This window comes from Xiphophorus couchianus, chromosome 4 (genome assembly GCF_001444195.1).
Source record: "Xiphophorus couchianus chromosome 4, X_couchianus-1.0, whole genome shotgun sequence".
Classification (NCBI taxonomy): Eukaryota; Metazoa; Chordata; class Actinopteri; order Cyprinodontiformes; family Poeciliidae; genus Xiphophorus; species Xiphophorus couchianus.
The window spans coordinates 21990408-22005851 of record NC_040231.1 but is presented as its reverse complement, the minus strand read 5'-3'; the positions used below and the strand labels follow the sequence as shown (position 1 = coordinate 22005851).

At 42.2% G+C, this 15444-nt stretch overlaps 2 long non-coding RNA genes across 2 annotated transcripts; both read right to left on the bottom strand.

The window, feature by feature from the left end:
- Positions 1-2066: 2066 nt before the first annotated feature.
- Positions 2067-2327, bottom strand: LOC114142548 (uncharacterized). Its single transcript, XR_003595048.1, has 2 exons — positions 2244-2327; positions 2067-2162 (listed from the first exon to the last, which is right to left on the bottom strand). It is a non-coding gene; the product is annotated as an uncharacterized LOC114142548 (long non-coding RNA).
- Positions 2328-7210: 4883 nt separating this feature from the next.
- Positions 7211-7953, bottom strand: LOC114142621 (uncharacterized). Its single transcript, XR_003595079.1, has 2 exons — positions 7388-7953; positions 7211-7306 (listed from the first exon to the last, which is right to left on the bottom strand). It is a non-coding gene; the product is annotated as an uncharacterized LOC114142621 (long non-coding RNA).
- Positions 7954-15444: the final 7491 nt, after the last annotated feature.

The window sequence follows — 15444 nt, the reverse complement described above, 5'->3', positions numbered from 1 at the left end:
ATTGCCCACAAAGATTTTAATCACATTCGGTCAGCTGAGGCTGAGACAGAATATTGGTGGAGCAATGTGAGGCTCGCCGATGGAATGATTTTTATTCACCCTGAGGTGCAAATAATTACTTCTCCTTGCAGAGCCAGGAACCATGCTGAGACAAGGAGATGAGACCAACTGAGTTCTTTGGTATGGGCCTGCTTTTAAATGCTACCCCAACATCAAATGACACACCAACAGACAGTTACCCATTAAAATTTGCCCATCAAGCGCAGTTTAGAGAGGGGTAGTCTTGACAGAAAAATGATCTCCTTAGAAGTAAGAATGAGACCATACATTTCCTTTTACTCCCACTGCAGATTTATGTCTATTTTTCTTGTTTTTACTGAAAGATATCATCTCACAACAATGCACCTGAAATTAATAAACACAATTGAAACACATTTTTTTACAGTCTAATTTATTACTGTATTATTTATTACTGGGTAATAAGGTTAAGGGTATATAAGAGCCTAAGATGGTCAAAATCTAAGATATAAATAGTGTGTTTTATAATTATTGAGATTGGAAAAGACTGAATTGACAACCCAACAGATCTGCTCTTTTAAGTTCTCAGATTTTTGCTAACTAAGGTCAATGCCCAGGCATAATTATGATTGGGAAGCCAATGAAAATGTTTATATTTTATATATGAATAAATAGTGGATAGCAAAATAAATCACAAAAGACCCCTAAAATTTTGTTGTTCACCTATGACACGATTCAGGACAGTTTAAGCATAATTGCTTTTTATTTGTGGTCAGTTTCCCACTTTATTGCATGAATTACACAAAATCATCCAATCCCATGCAAGTCTTTGTCCAGACCTAGTTCAGTACCTTGTCTGCTCCTTCCTTTTTGTATGATAAAGGACAAAAATAAGAACATGGACTACTTTACATCAAAGTAGGTCAAAGTGATTTTCTACAGAGGAGGTAGAATCACATGGGTCACTGCATTATTTCTGGCAATTCAGTAAGAATGAGTGTTGTAGGACTGTCGAAAATTACCAACCAATTTTATATAGTTGACCCAGTAGAGTGTCTATATTTGTCTTGCGCTGGGTTTATTGTATGTGGAAGGAGTAGATTTGTCCTTCCTACTATTTCCAATCCAATCTCGGTTTAACTGGCCTTTATCACCTCTGTTCTCTACAGCAGTTCATTCTAGACTGGCAATGTATGTCTGTCAATGTTGAATTACACTTTGAGTATAGTTATTTATAAAGTATGATGAAATTGTAGAAACCCCTAAGCAGATCCTTTAAAACCGATATTCTTGAAAACATCTCTATGTAAAGTTTGGAGAACAAACTGCTGCATTCTTTGGATTTGAAGATTCTCCTTCAGTGTTTTGCTTTACTTGGTCTCAACTGGAGCAGCTTAGTTGTCAATAGCAATTTTGACTCAGGAGATGGTCACGGACTACCCCTCTGTTGCTTAACATGCCTGTCTTTTTCTCTTTACACTTCCCTCTTCACCCCACCTCCTCAATAGCTATTTGCTTCATTCCCTCCACCAGCCACTCCTTCTCTTTTTCCCTCTCTGTGACCTCTGTTTCAGTCACCCTGTAGTGAACAGGTGTATCTGTCTCTCTCCTGATGAGTATATTACTCTGAAGTGGCTCCATGGTCCCCATAGACCCCCTGCCTCCTAATACGCTTAGCTCTCACAGCTTATGTCAGCTGGAGTGGGTGGTCTGATAACGCTCCACTTGATCAAGCCATCCCCATCAGGGTCCATCTGGTCCACGGTCACGCCGGTCCTCTCGCATGTCAGGGAGTAAAACTGCAGACAAACGTTTAAATAGAGTTTAACCTTTCCTATTTTCTATAAAAGTTAGGGAGTTTACACTGAGTTCAGCATGGCTTTTTATTTCTAATTAAGTCATGTGGAGATTAATGGGAAATGGCTGAGCAGAACATTCACCTCTTTGAGTAAATATTATGTGATTGGGAGATAACATCCATTGTGATCCTGTCATGATGGTAGTTTTTAACAAGCCCACATGCAGAACACAAGACAGGAGAGGTAGGATCAGTGTTAAATGATTTAATAATGATCACACAATTATCAGCGAGAATCAGGATGGTCTGGTCCAGGGGCAAAGACAGTGACGGCAACAATGGTTCACTACGAGGAAAGAGCAGAGTGGTGAGTTCAGGGGTCGTGGGAAGAAAGGAAATCTTTCTGGGAAAAACAGGCTGATCTTACTTGTTGCAGATGAACGGAGTCTTGGAGGGGAAACAAAGTATGTCCGGGGTCTCGGTTCTTGGTGGGTCCAAGAACAATGGAGGAGTGCGGCGGGCAGCGGACAGGTAGGCTCGGGTGCAGCGGAGAGACGGAGGAGTGGTACGGCCGCCAGCCGTGGGGTCCAGGAGATAATTGCAAAACAACGGAGAGGTGAGTCTGGGAACTCGGGCAACCTGTGGATACTTTCCACGGCGTCACGAGGGTGGTTCATAAACCAGGAATTCAACCGGGATCTCATCAAAGGATCACCTAAAAGGCAACGGAGTAAACAAAGATAATTACTAGAATGTTCAAGACAACTAGAAACACAGAGACGGGCTCAGGGGGCTCAGAGGTACCGTGACTGGCTAACACTCAGGCGACGCTGGACTGGCGGCCAACTCCTTAAGTCTGCGCCGCTGATGAAGATGATCACGAACAGCTGCGGATAATAATGCACCGCACTCCAACCGGAACCTGTCGCCATCTGGTGGTAAAAGGTAATAAGGGTGCACAGGAACTCCCACCATGCAGCCAGAACCCCGGAACATAACAGTACCCCCCCCTCAACGGTCGCCACCTGGCGGCCTAGACGAACTGGAAGGCAACGAGGAACGATAGTCGGAGATAAGGGAAGGGTCTAGGATGGAAGAACCAGAGATCCAGGATCTTTCCTCCGGACCGTAGCCCTCCCAATCGACGAGGTACTGCCAGCCGCGACCTCGCCGACGGGAGTCCACGATCCGGCGGACGGTGTATGCAGGATGACCATCAATGTCACGGGGGGGTGGAGAGGGTTCGGCTGGAGGGCAGAGCGTGCTGGTCTGGACAGGTTTGATCTGGGACACATGGAAGGTGGGGTGGACGCGGAGGGAGGCGGGCAGACGGAGACGGACAGCAGACGGACTGATTATGGTTTCAATGGGGAAGGGACCAATGTATCGGGGAGAGAGCTTCTTGGAAATGGATTTGAGCGGAATGTCACGTGAAGAAAGCCAAACCTGTTGACCTGGGACGTATATGGGTGCTGGTCTTCTCTTCTGGTCAGCCAGGCGCTTATTTCTATCTGCAGTGTGGTTGAGGTTACGGATAATGGTGTTCCAGACTTTCTGACAACGGTGGATGTGATGACGGACTGAGGTGACTGAAATATCCTTTTCCTCTGAGGAAAGAAGAGGGGGTTGATAACCAATGGAAGCCTCGAACGGGGACATACTGGTAGCTGCTGAGATGTGGCTGTTGTGAGCGTACTCCACCCAAGGGAGGAATTGGGACCAGTCAGAGGGGTTGGTGGAGGTGAAGCAGCGGAGGGTGGTTTCCAGGTCCTGGTTGAGCCGTTCAGTTTGACCGTTGGTCTGGGGGTGAAAGCCGGAAGAGAGTGAGACAGATGCGTTGAGAGCCGAACAGAAACTTTTCCAAACCTGAGAGATGAACTGAGGACCTCGGTCAGAGAGGATGTCTCGTGGGATGCCATGGAGTCGGAAAACGTGTTTGATCAGAAGTCGAGCGGTTTGAAAAGCTGTGGGTAACTTACGGAGAGGAACGAAGTGGCAGGTCTTGGAGAAACGGTCGACGATGGAGAGGATGGTGGTCATGCCCTTGGAAGGAGGTAGGCCGGTAACAAAATCTAAAGATATGTGAGACCATGGCCGTTTGGGGATGGGGAGAGGTTGCAGGAGACCAGATGGTGGTTGGTGAGAGGTTTTATTTCTGGAACAGGTGGTGCAGGCTTGGACATACTCACGGACATCTTTATGGACAGAAGGCCACCAAAACTTGCGGTTGACGAGTGCAATGGTACGGCTTATTCCGGGATGTGCAGAGAATTTTGAGGCATGGATCCAGTGGAGAAAACGGGCTCGGACTGAGACAGGAACGTAGAGCTTGTTGGGTGGACAGGTGTCGGGTGCAGGTTCTGTCAACTGAGCTTGTGTAATGATGTCTTCGATCTCCCAGGTAACGGTGGCGACTGTACAACTGGGAGGAAGAATAGTGGCAGGGGCCTTCTCGGAATCATCAGATGAATACAGGCGGGAAAGTGCGTCAGGTTTGATGTTACGGGAACCAGGGCGATATGAGATGGAGAGATTGAATCGAGAGAAAAATAGCGACCAGCGTGACTGACGTGGGTTGAGCCTCCGGGCAGACTGAAGGTAGGACAAGTTCTTGTGATCGGTCCAGACCAGCACCGGATGCTCTGCTCCCTCCAGCCAATGTCTCCATTCTTCCAGGGCCAATTTTATAGCTAGTAGCTCCCGATCTCCCACATCATAGTTTCTCTCTGGAGGTGATAATCTGCGGGAAAAAAAGGCACATGGGTGAGTTTTATTGTCGCGAGGAGAGATCTGGGATAAAACCGCACCAACTCCGGTGTCTGAGGCGTCGACCTCGACAATGAACTGTCGGGACGGGTCTGGCTGAATCAGGATGGGTGCGTTGGCGAAGAGGGTCTTGAGGCGTGAGAACGCCGCTTCAGCCTCCGGAGTCCAACTAAAAGGGATCTTGGAAGAGGTTAGTGCAGTTAGTGGTAAAGCTGTCTGACTGTAGTTTCTGATAAAACGGCGGTAAAAGTTTGCAAATCCGAGGAAGCGTTGGAGCTGCTTGCGGGTTTCGGGTGTGGGCCACTGCAGTACTGCCTGGATCTTTTCCTCCGTTGGCCGTACCTGTCCGCCCCCTAATATGAAACCCAAGAAGGAAATCGACGGCTTGTGGTACTCACACTTCTCAGCTTTGACAAATAGTTTGTTCTCGAGCAGTCTTTGGAGAACCATGCGAACGTGGCGTCTGTGTGTCTCTAGAGTCTGCGAATAAATGAGAATGTCATCCAGGTATACGAAAACAAAGATGTTCAGAAAGTCTCTTAAAACATCGTTTACTAGGGCTTGAAAAAATGCAGGCGCATTGGATAAACCAAAAGGCATCACGCAGTACTCAAAATGGCCAGTAGGTGTCTTAAATGCAGTCTTCCACTCGTCACCCTTGCGTATGCGCAGAAGATGGTAAGCGTTTCTCAGGTCGAGTTTGGAAAAAACTGTAGCACCGTGCACTGGTTCGAAGGCAGATGATAATAATGGCAGGGGATACTTATTCTTAACTGTAATATTGTTTAACCCTCTATAGTCTATGCAGGGTCTCAGGGATCCATCTTTCTTCCCTACAAAGAAAAATCCAGCTCCCAGAGGGGAAGATGAGGTGCGGATTATACCGGCTGCCAAAGACTCCTTTATATATTTTTCCATAGTGTCTCTTTCAGGTCGAGAAATATTGTATAAGCGACTGGTGGGTAACGGAGCCCCCGGCAGGAGATCTATGGAACAATCATATGGACGGTGAGGAGGGAGAGAAAGAGCCTTGGACTTACTGAACACAGGAGCGAGGTCGTGGTATTCAGAGGGGATTGTGGAGAGATCGACCGGGTCCGCCTCCTGAGGCTCAGCCGGCGGAGGACCTGGGGGAACAGCTGAGCGGAGACAAGATGAGTGACAAGAAGTGGACCAGGATTCTAGGTGTTTTTCGGTCCAGTTTATTTGTGGGTTGTGAAGTTGTAACCAGTGGAAACCTAAAATTATGGGGGAATTGGCTGATGAAAATACAAAAAATGAAATAAACTCACTGTGGTTACCAGAAATGATGAGGTGGAGTGGTTTGGTTTTATGTGTGATGTGTGGCAGCGTTTTTCCATCTAATGCTGTGACTCGCAGTGGAACAGGTAGTGGTTCGGTCTCTATTTTCATCTGTTTCACCAGGGAGTCGTCGATCAAATCTTGTTCGCAACCAGAGTCGACTAGGGCGGATAAAGAAAAATGACTGGGTCTGAATCAAAATGGTTGCGGGCAACAGTAAGCGAGGAGAGTCTCTTTCGCTGGGATGGTCCGCCAACCTCCTCGCTGCTACGGGCGGACCGGGAGGTTTAAACGAACCGGACAGTTGGCCAGAAAATGACCCGGGGAACCACAATAAATACAAAGGCGGGCTGAAATGCGCCGCTGGCGCTCCTCAGGAGTCAGGCGAGTCCGACCTAACTGCATGGGCTCGGGTTCCTGAAAGGCTCGGGGCGGAGAAACTGCCGAGGGGGAAGCGGAGCCACCGAGGTGTCTAAATGGTTGGCTCCTACGACCCCAATCTCTCCTTCGGGACCGGATTCTGTGATCCAGTCGGATGGTCTGGCTAATTAATTCCTCTAGGGTCCTAGGTTCTTCAAAAGTAGCCAGCTCATCCTTAATGTTTTCATTTAACGCGTTATAATATGCGCTCTTAAGCGCGGCTGGGTTCCAGCCTGTCGCTGCAGCCTTGATGCGGAAATCAACGGAAAATTCCGCCACAGTTCTATTTCCTTGTTTAATATTCCACAACTCTCTGGAATTAAATGACTGGTCAGCATCTTGACAAAACACCTGTCTGAACTCTTTTATGAATTCATCAAATGAACAGCCATAGCGTGCTGGATCTGGGAAACGAGCTTCGGCCCATAACAAAGCTTGTCCCGACAACGAGGACAGGACGTATGCAATCTTGGAGCTGTCGTAAGGGAAGCTTCTCGGGGAGTGATTGAACATTATCGAGCATTGAAGGAGAAAACCATTACATTTTCTCCGGTGACCTGTGAATCTTTCGGGTGTAGGTGGACGGACCTCAGAAAACGTGGATTGGATCTCCGGAGCTGGGTTTGAAGCTAGAGCTGAGTCAGAAGCTGGAGCGGGATCTGGAGGAGAAGTTTGAGGGGCTGAACCTCGAAGGAAACGGGTTAATTCAGACAGTTGTTGGTTCGTTTCAGTTTGGATTCTACTTAACTCTCTTAATGCGTTTTCATGAGTTTGCAATGTAGATTGTTGTTCGGCTAAGGCTCTCCGGATTGCGTCTGCTGGGCTGATTTGTTGCGCCTGAGTGTTCTGTCATGATGGTAGTTTTTAACAAGCCCACATGCAGAACACAAGACAGGAGAGGTAGGATCAGTGTTAAATGATTTAATAATGATCACACAATTATCAGCGAGAATCAGGATGGTCTGGTCCAGGGGCAAAGACAGTGACGGCAACAATGGTTCACTACGAGGAAAGAGCAGAGTGGTGAGTTCAGGGGTCGTGGGAAGAAAGGAAATCTTTCTGGGAAAAACAGGCTGATCTTACTTGTTGCAGATGAACGGAGTCTTGGAGGGGAAACAAAGTATGTCCGGGGTCTCGGTTCTTGGTGGGTCCAAGAACAACGGAGGAGTGCGGCGGGCAGCGGACAGGTAGGCTCGGGTGCAGCGGAGAGACGGAGGAGTGGTACGGCCGCCAGCCGTGGGGTCCAGGAGATAATTGCAAAACAACGGAGAGGTGAGTCTGGGAACTCGGGCAACCTGTGGATACTTTCCACGGCGTCACGAGGGTGGTTCATAAACCAGGAATTCAACCGGGATCTCATCAAAGGATCACCTAAAAGGCAACGGAGTAAACAAAGATAATTACTAGAATGTTCAAGACAACTAGAAACACAGAGACGGGCTCAGGGGGCTCAGAGGTACCGTGACTGGCTAACACTCAGGCGACGCTGGACTGGCGGCCAACTCCTTAAGTCTGCGCCGCTGATGAAGATGATCACGAACAGCTGCGGATAATAATGCACCGCACTCCAACCGGAACCTGTCGCCATCTGGTGGTAAAAGGTAATAAGGGTGCACAGGAACTCCCACCATGCAGCCAGAACCCCGGAACATAACAGATCCCACATTACTTCACAGCATCATCAAAATAATGTCCTCTATTATCCCTTGCATTTACATCAGGACCAGTTCAGCATGTACCACCTTTTAACTTCTGACCCTTGAAAAAATACAGACCCCCTCCAACACCCCCCTCCCACACACACAACCCTGCATAAGATTAAGCAGACACTGAACATATGAACTAAATTTACGTTTTTGTATTCTCTGTATTGAATAAATATTCAAAATATATTTCCTGTCATATCTACTACTATCAGTAAGGACAGCTATAGAGGTTTTGTTGTGTTTAATCAAACTTATAAAAAATTGTCCCAACAATGTTAATATATCTGGTAAATTTTGAGCCTTACTAAGCTATATTTTTAAAATTTTATAACAAATAGCAAAGAAGGACATAATTGTGAACTGGAGGGAAAAAATTTACATGCTTTTCAAATGCTTTGAAAATTGGAGAATTGTACCCCTCTTTAATCTGATACCCCTAAATAACATCCAGTGTAGCTACATTTCAGTTTGTAAAATGGAGTCTGTCTGTATATTACCCTTGTTATTAGCAAAGCTGTTCTGTGACAGTTTTGCTAAAGAACATAAACCTAAGTCATCAAGAAAAATAGGACCACAGCATTCAGGTGAGAGATTTTGATGTGGAGAAGCATAATTTACCATCGGAAATGGATAGTGTACGACACAACTACAAAATCACCGCAATATGACTGTCCATCTGCACTAACAGGCAAGGCAAGGAACACAAGGGGCTTATGGTGACTTTGGAAGGACTGCAATGATTTATAGCTTAAGTGGAATTAGCTATCAACAAGTCAAGTATCACTTATAAACTATATAAATCTAACCTTTATGGAATGGTGAAAAGAAGAGAAAAAAATTGACCCATTAAAAAAAAAAATTATCTTTGAAGGTTGCCACAATCTATTGCAGACACAGCAAAGGTGTGGAAGAAGTTGGTCTAGTCACTCCAAAACTAAACTTTTGATCCTACATGCAAAACACTACTATTAATAATCACCCCCTCCTTAACATAAGACATTGTGATGGTAATATCATGGGAGTGTGTTGCTTTACAATAACAGGGTTGCAAGTTGCTCAGAGTTGGTAGGGAAATAGATGGAGCTTATTGAAGCCCAATCCAAGAAGAAAGTCTGTTAGAGGCTGCTGACTTGAAACAAATGTGAATGTTCACTTTCCAGTAGGACAGCGACTCTAGACTTTCAGCCAGAGCTGCAGTAAGAATGTTTAGAACAAAGCATATTCATATGTTAGTGGCCCAGTCATGGCTCTAATCTAAATCCATTTACTTTCACCTTTAAATACAGTAAAATATAATAGTTCTTCAACGTATTAATGAGGAGGTTGGGGTGGATGAATACATGTGGACAACATTTTTCAAATGATTTGAAAAATAATGACAATGATAAATAGAATCTACCTTTTCACTCAGACAAAAAATTAAATATTGACTCTCAGGCTAAGACTTTTTGTAAATCCTGAGGAAAATAAGATTATTAGGTTTTTTTGGTTTATTTGTTCTAACAAGCTATTAATTTAGAGCCTTGCGTGAACAGTGATTAAAATAAAATGTTTGTGAAATTGAAAACATAGAAATTGCAGTGGTATTGAAACAAAGAGTTGCTGAAATAAGATTTGCTGAAATACTGCATTATTTGATCACAGAGCTGTGATTGTATTTTTGGTGCCACACTAACCCACGAAACCAATTTTAATTTACACAGACATTTGAAGCATTTTTAATATAAGATATATATTGATTTTAAGTGCTTTGAAAAATATCCACTGTACACTGAAACTGAAACCGTGTAGCAGAGAACATACTTCTAGCACAGGAATTAGGATTAAATGTCACTAGATGCAATTACTAGCTCTTGAGGTTCATAACAGGGAGATATGAGACTGTATCCTCTTTTCATTCATGATGTCCCCTTCTATTGTTTCCTGCAGAGTATAAATAATAGCAGGCTAACGCATGTACTGTACAATCCATTGTGGCCTTGGGACAGCAGAGGCAAAACAAGGAAGATTTTTTTTATTATTTTAGTTCCCATTAACCATGATTGACCCAGCCTCCTGCCTTGTCTTCCTTTCTTTCCTTTTTCTCATTTTTGTGTTTTTCGCTTTCACCTACTTGCAAACACCTGACCCCCCTTTGCCTTCCCACAAAGAAATATCAATGGAATTGAGAGCAAAACAAAGACTTCAAGCCATCCCTATAGAGCAGTGTGGTGCCGGTGCTCAAATGTGTATCACTACAAAGGTGCAGCACCTGATTCCCTCAGAACTGATGCAAGACTTTGTACACTCCAAGGGCCTTGAACTATGCATAAGGGTTGTGCTCATCATGATTAGATGTACACAACAGACAGGAACAACGACAGAACACTTAAGTCTTGTTGCACTCACACAACATAACACAAACTGCAGATTTTACATTCTGTGTGCATTTTCCATAGGCACCATCCATTGCATTGTTTTTTTTATGTTTTTGAAATGTTGTTTTTTTTCTTATTATTTATAAACTAATACAAGTTTGTTGTGATAAGGTCTTCTCAGTTTGTGTTGTTTGCTTTAGCATTCCTATTTCTCCAACTAATTATTTCTAGCAGTGTGTAAATCCACACAAATAAAAAACTAAAACAGAGTAGGAAATAACACTATTCCGTTTGCACCTTTATTTAAACAGTGTGTTGTCTATGGCAACCACAGGCACTGTTTCTCCCTTACTGCGTCTTGATGGCATGCACAGATTCACAGTTCCAGACAATATGCTAATTTGACTTGTTTACTGGAATCCGCTTTTATTTAAGCTTGATTTCTAAAACTGTTAACCCTATTTTATGAGTTTGTCAGTGTCACAAGAGGCACCTGTGCGTTAAGACGAATGGGGTGACAAACACATTAGCACCATCTAGTGGCGAGTTTAAAAGAGATTTTCAGTACATCAAAGGTTTTAAATGTTTATTGTAAAATCTATCTGTCTGTCTGTCTGTCTGTCTGTCTGTCTGTCTGTCTGTCTGTCTGTCTGTCTGTCTGTCTGTCTGCCTGCCTGCCTGCCTGCCTGTATGTCTGTCTATCTGTCTGTCTGTCTATCTACATTTACTTTTTAGATAATAACTGAATTGTTTATTCAGACATAGTGTCATTATGCCCTACAGATCAAGTATCTTAATTAGGGAAAAACTCATACTCCAGTTAATTAGCCAGTATAATAATAATAAAAAAAGAAAAATCTGAATGTCAACTAAATTATATATGCACTTCTACAGTGTTCCTGCAATCATCTTCAAATGTGTCCTCTAAGAAAACAAAACACATCCTTTTACCTTTGTGAAAGTGCCAGCTCATGACGTTCACAAAAAAGATCTACCATTTAGCCAAGCATGTGAAGACTGTTAATAAGTTTAGCTCATGAAAGTTATGAACCAATCTCTAAATAACATCAGTGCAAACATCCATGCATGCTAGAGATTCTTTGCCTGTGGTCTGCAAAAAACTTGTGTTTGTCATGACAACATAGGTGTTTGCTTAAATGGGAGGGTAATTCCATTTGCAAGGCCTGTGTTAAAATTTGATTTGTGTTTGATAAAGCTACAAGACAGCAGCGGACAAAATTTCAGCATTATATTTGCCGAAACTGTTTGCGACAGTGCCGACCCCAATCATTCTTTTTCCCAGCTTGTCATTGTAACCAAATTTAATAAAATGGTTGAAGGAAAAAGAGAGGAACCTTACTATTAAGGAGTTCTGTAGATAGGGTCCCAAAGTAGTTCTAATTGTGTGTATTCAGATATGTTTTTAATAGTTTGAGAATACTAAGAAAAGCAATTCTTAGTTAGACTGCCACATCAAATACTGTACATCCACATGCAAGCCTTTTTAACTGAAGTTAAACTACCACTTAGAAATTATGTAGTCATTGCATTTTTTAATTGGCTTTTGGAAAGACTCATAATGATTTTACACTGAATATTTAGCAGTTTTTCAATAATATAGCACAGATTTGTCTTTAATTGAACATTAATATCTCTTTTCCCCCCTCTTTTTAACAGTGTTAGACCCATATTCTGGGACATGAGTACTACATCATGTAATCAAGAGACAGTCATAATTTTAGATAATAGATGAATAGATACCTTAATGGATGACGTTTTGCTAAATAATGTACAGCTATGAAACTATTTACTGCAAAGTTGACATTACAACTACAAGAAAACAACTGGAACACATATCAGCAACTTGTCCTTTAAAAATATAACATTTGTTAGTGTTAGTGTTAGAGTTGCTCTAACCCAGGTTGCCCTTTTGTGTAACCAGCCGCCTATGTGGTCCATGCCAAGAGCCAACCTTGTCCAGAGCCTTCAGCATCTGATGCGAATCTTATTCACACCTGGTGCTCTGCCACCATTGACCTTTGTAGCTAACTCAATGACCTCTGCTTTTACCATGGAATCACCTTCAGGCTTAGAATTATCATAATGTTTTCTATATAATGTTTTGCTAAATGCCAGTATAATTACATAAATGTTTTTTCAGAGAATATTTCTTTCTTCAAAGTTTCTTCAAAGTTAGAGATTTACATACATTAAAATTATTATGCCTTTAGCTTATGAGGAAAGCTCTGGTAACAATAGGATTTGTACGCTGTTGATAAGTTCATTCACAGCATTTCAGTTAAATGGACACACAACTGTGGGTGTGTTTTCAGGTAACACCACAAGCACACTGCATGGGCCATGTTCATCTGTTCAAATAATTGTATACAAGAATATACAAAATATACCATCACAGTATTTTGGAAGAAGGGGTTCTGCAACCCCTGCAATGGACTGGCGACCTGTCCAGGGTGTACCCCGCCTCTCGCCCGAAACGTTCGCTGGAGATAAGCCCCAACTCTCCTTCTGACCCCACCAAGGGGGATGGATGGATGGATGGATGGAGGGATGGAGGGAGGGATGGATGGATGGATGGATGGTCAACCTTAAAACAAAACAAAAAAATCTTGAGAAGATGCTTTCTCAAATAAGTAAGAGAGTGTTATTATCCCCAGTGAAACATGTCCTGTACCTACATCTGACAGGCCTCTCAGAGGGGAAGAAGTCATCACTCCAAAAGCAACATAAAACAGTAAACTGCCAGCTTACAAAGGCTCTCAGAGAGACAGACCTTCATTTTTAGAAGGGTGTCCTGTGGGCTGCTGTAACTAAAACTGAAGTGTTTGATCAAAGTGACCATCATTACTTTTGGAGGGGGGGAGCTTGTAAGTCTCAGAACATTATCAGAACTTTTAAGTATCAGTGGCAGCATCATATTGTTTATTTTATTTTATTTTATATTTTTTGGGCCATAAACCCAAACAATCAATCAAATTTTATTTGTATAGCACATTTCAGCAGCAAGGCATATCAAAGTGCTTTACATGATATCCAACACAGAAACACAATGCAATGGACAATGGAGGGAGGAGAGACATACACATTTTTTAGCTGGAAATTCAAGCATCGTTTTTAGTTCGCGTCAGCTAATGATGACAATATTAAGGTTTGTTGTTCCCTCTTTGCTGGTAAAGTGCAATTGTTACACTCTTAAAAGTACAGAAAAAGGAGGGATTTTTCTGTAGTTTAATAAAATGCCAATTTACATTATTATGTGAAAAAATAACTTTTCAACAAATGAATTGTATTTTACTATGTTTTAAGGTTTGTCAGCTAATGTGGATTGTAAAGTGCAATTGTTACACTCTTAAAAGTACAGAAAAAGGAGGGATTTTTCTGTAGTTTAATAAAATGCCAATTTACATTATTATGTGAAAAAATAACTTTTCAACAAATGAATTGTATTTTACTATGTTTTAAGGTTTGTCAGCTAATGTGGATTGATATTTATTGTAAACCTTTTTTTTCTTTTTTCTTTTACAATTCTTTTTTTTTTTGTTGTTGTTGGGGGTTTTTTTACTGTCTGAAATCAATTTATAAAACCTGCACAGAATCTTTTTGTCCTACAATAATAGCCTTCTAACCTATCAAACTATCTGGCTTCAAAAATATTTCATCAAATTTAAAGAAGCACCTGGAGTCTCAGCATGGCACAGTCAAAATGACAGAGCAAGTCCCACTCAAGCAGAGAGCTGGGACTAAAATGCAGGAGGACCCCATCCACCCAAACAACAAAACCTGATTTTCAGTACACAACCAGTGACTTGAGCAGAATTGAAGAAGTTAGTCAGACAGAAAGGAATAGAGGAAGTGCTGTCCTTGAATCCAGTTGTCTTGCCCTGATTGTCAATTTTATGTTGCGGTGTTGGGGGCTGTGTAAGTACTAATAAAGTAACTTGTAATGTAACTTGATTGCTTTTAAGATCTAGTAGTCAGTTAAACAACTAAATTACATTTTCAAGGAATAACCAGCAATCAGTAATCAAGTTACTTTTCATCACTAGTTACAAATTGGAGGACAGAGCCTGGTCAATACCAGCCCCTTGCTCTACACTTTGCGTAGTAAACAGGGTCTGGGTTCTCGGCTATCAAGAAACAATTGCTTCCTGGAACCGTGAACTCTGTTGAGGTTGAAATTATAGCTGATCCATAATGTTTGATGTATCTAATGTGCCAGATTGACACCAGGAAGTTTACCAGAAATTGCCTGCACTGTAAACAACTATCTGTCAATTCAAAAAGGGAAGTGCCAATCTGATCCAGGTGGCTGTTAACGTTAATTCAGTATTTGGAAGCGTGACCAACACGGACTGAACAGCTTTGTGCATTTCCTTTGCTGCCATTGCTGAAACTACGATTGTAAAACAGCAAGGAAAATCAATATCGTTCACAACTTCTCCTTCTGTTCGCTGATTGACCTGGTAGGAATTCTACCACAGAGAATCTACTGTAAGTCTCTCTCCGGTAGTGCTTTAAGCACAATCTTAAACAGACTGTGGTTTAATTGAGATTTGAATCGAGCAGAATAGTGTAGGAAGGCAATAGCTAGTCTAAGATGTTAGCAAAATCACTATGTTGGGATTTCCATCATAAGTCCATTATCTCAGCTCCACATAAATGTGTGGACAGAACATAAAAGATGTGTTTGAGCAAAAGTTACAAGTCTCCTCATTCAGTTACATGATTTCTTTCCAAGTAACTAGTCAAAATATTCACAAACATTTAAGAGTTTTGTGCATGGATAAACTTTTAATTTCTCAGGTCAGCCAGGCTTACCTATTTTTTTTCTTCTATATGATATAATATAGAAGAAAAAGGGGGGACATATTTTCATGGGCTATTTTGTAACTATATTCCAACTTTTGAGTTATGTCCATGAAAATATGTCCCCCCTAAGAAATTAAAAGTTTTGTCTGATTTAATTGCAAATGATGAGAGAAAAAGGTTCTGTGTGTATTATATTTCTGATTCAGAGTGTACGTAAATATTTGGTTTCTCTTGTATCATTAATGTTCCT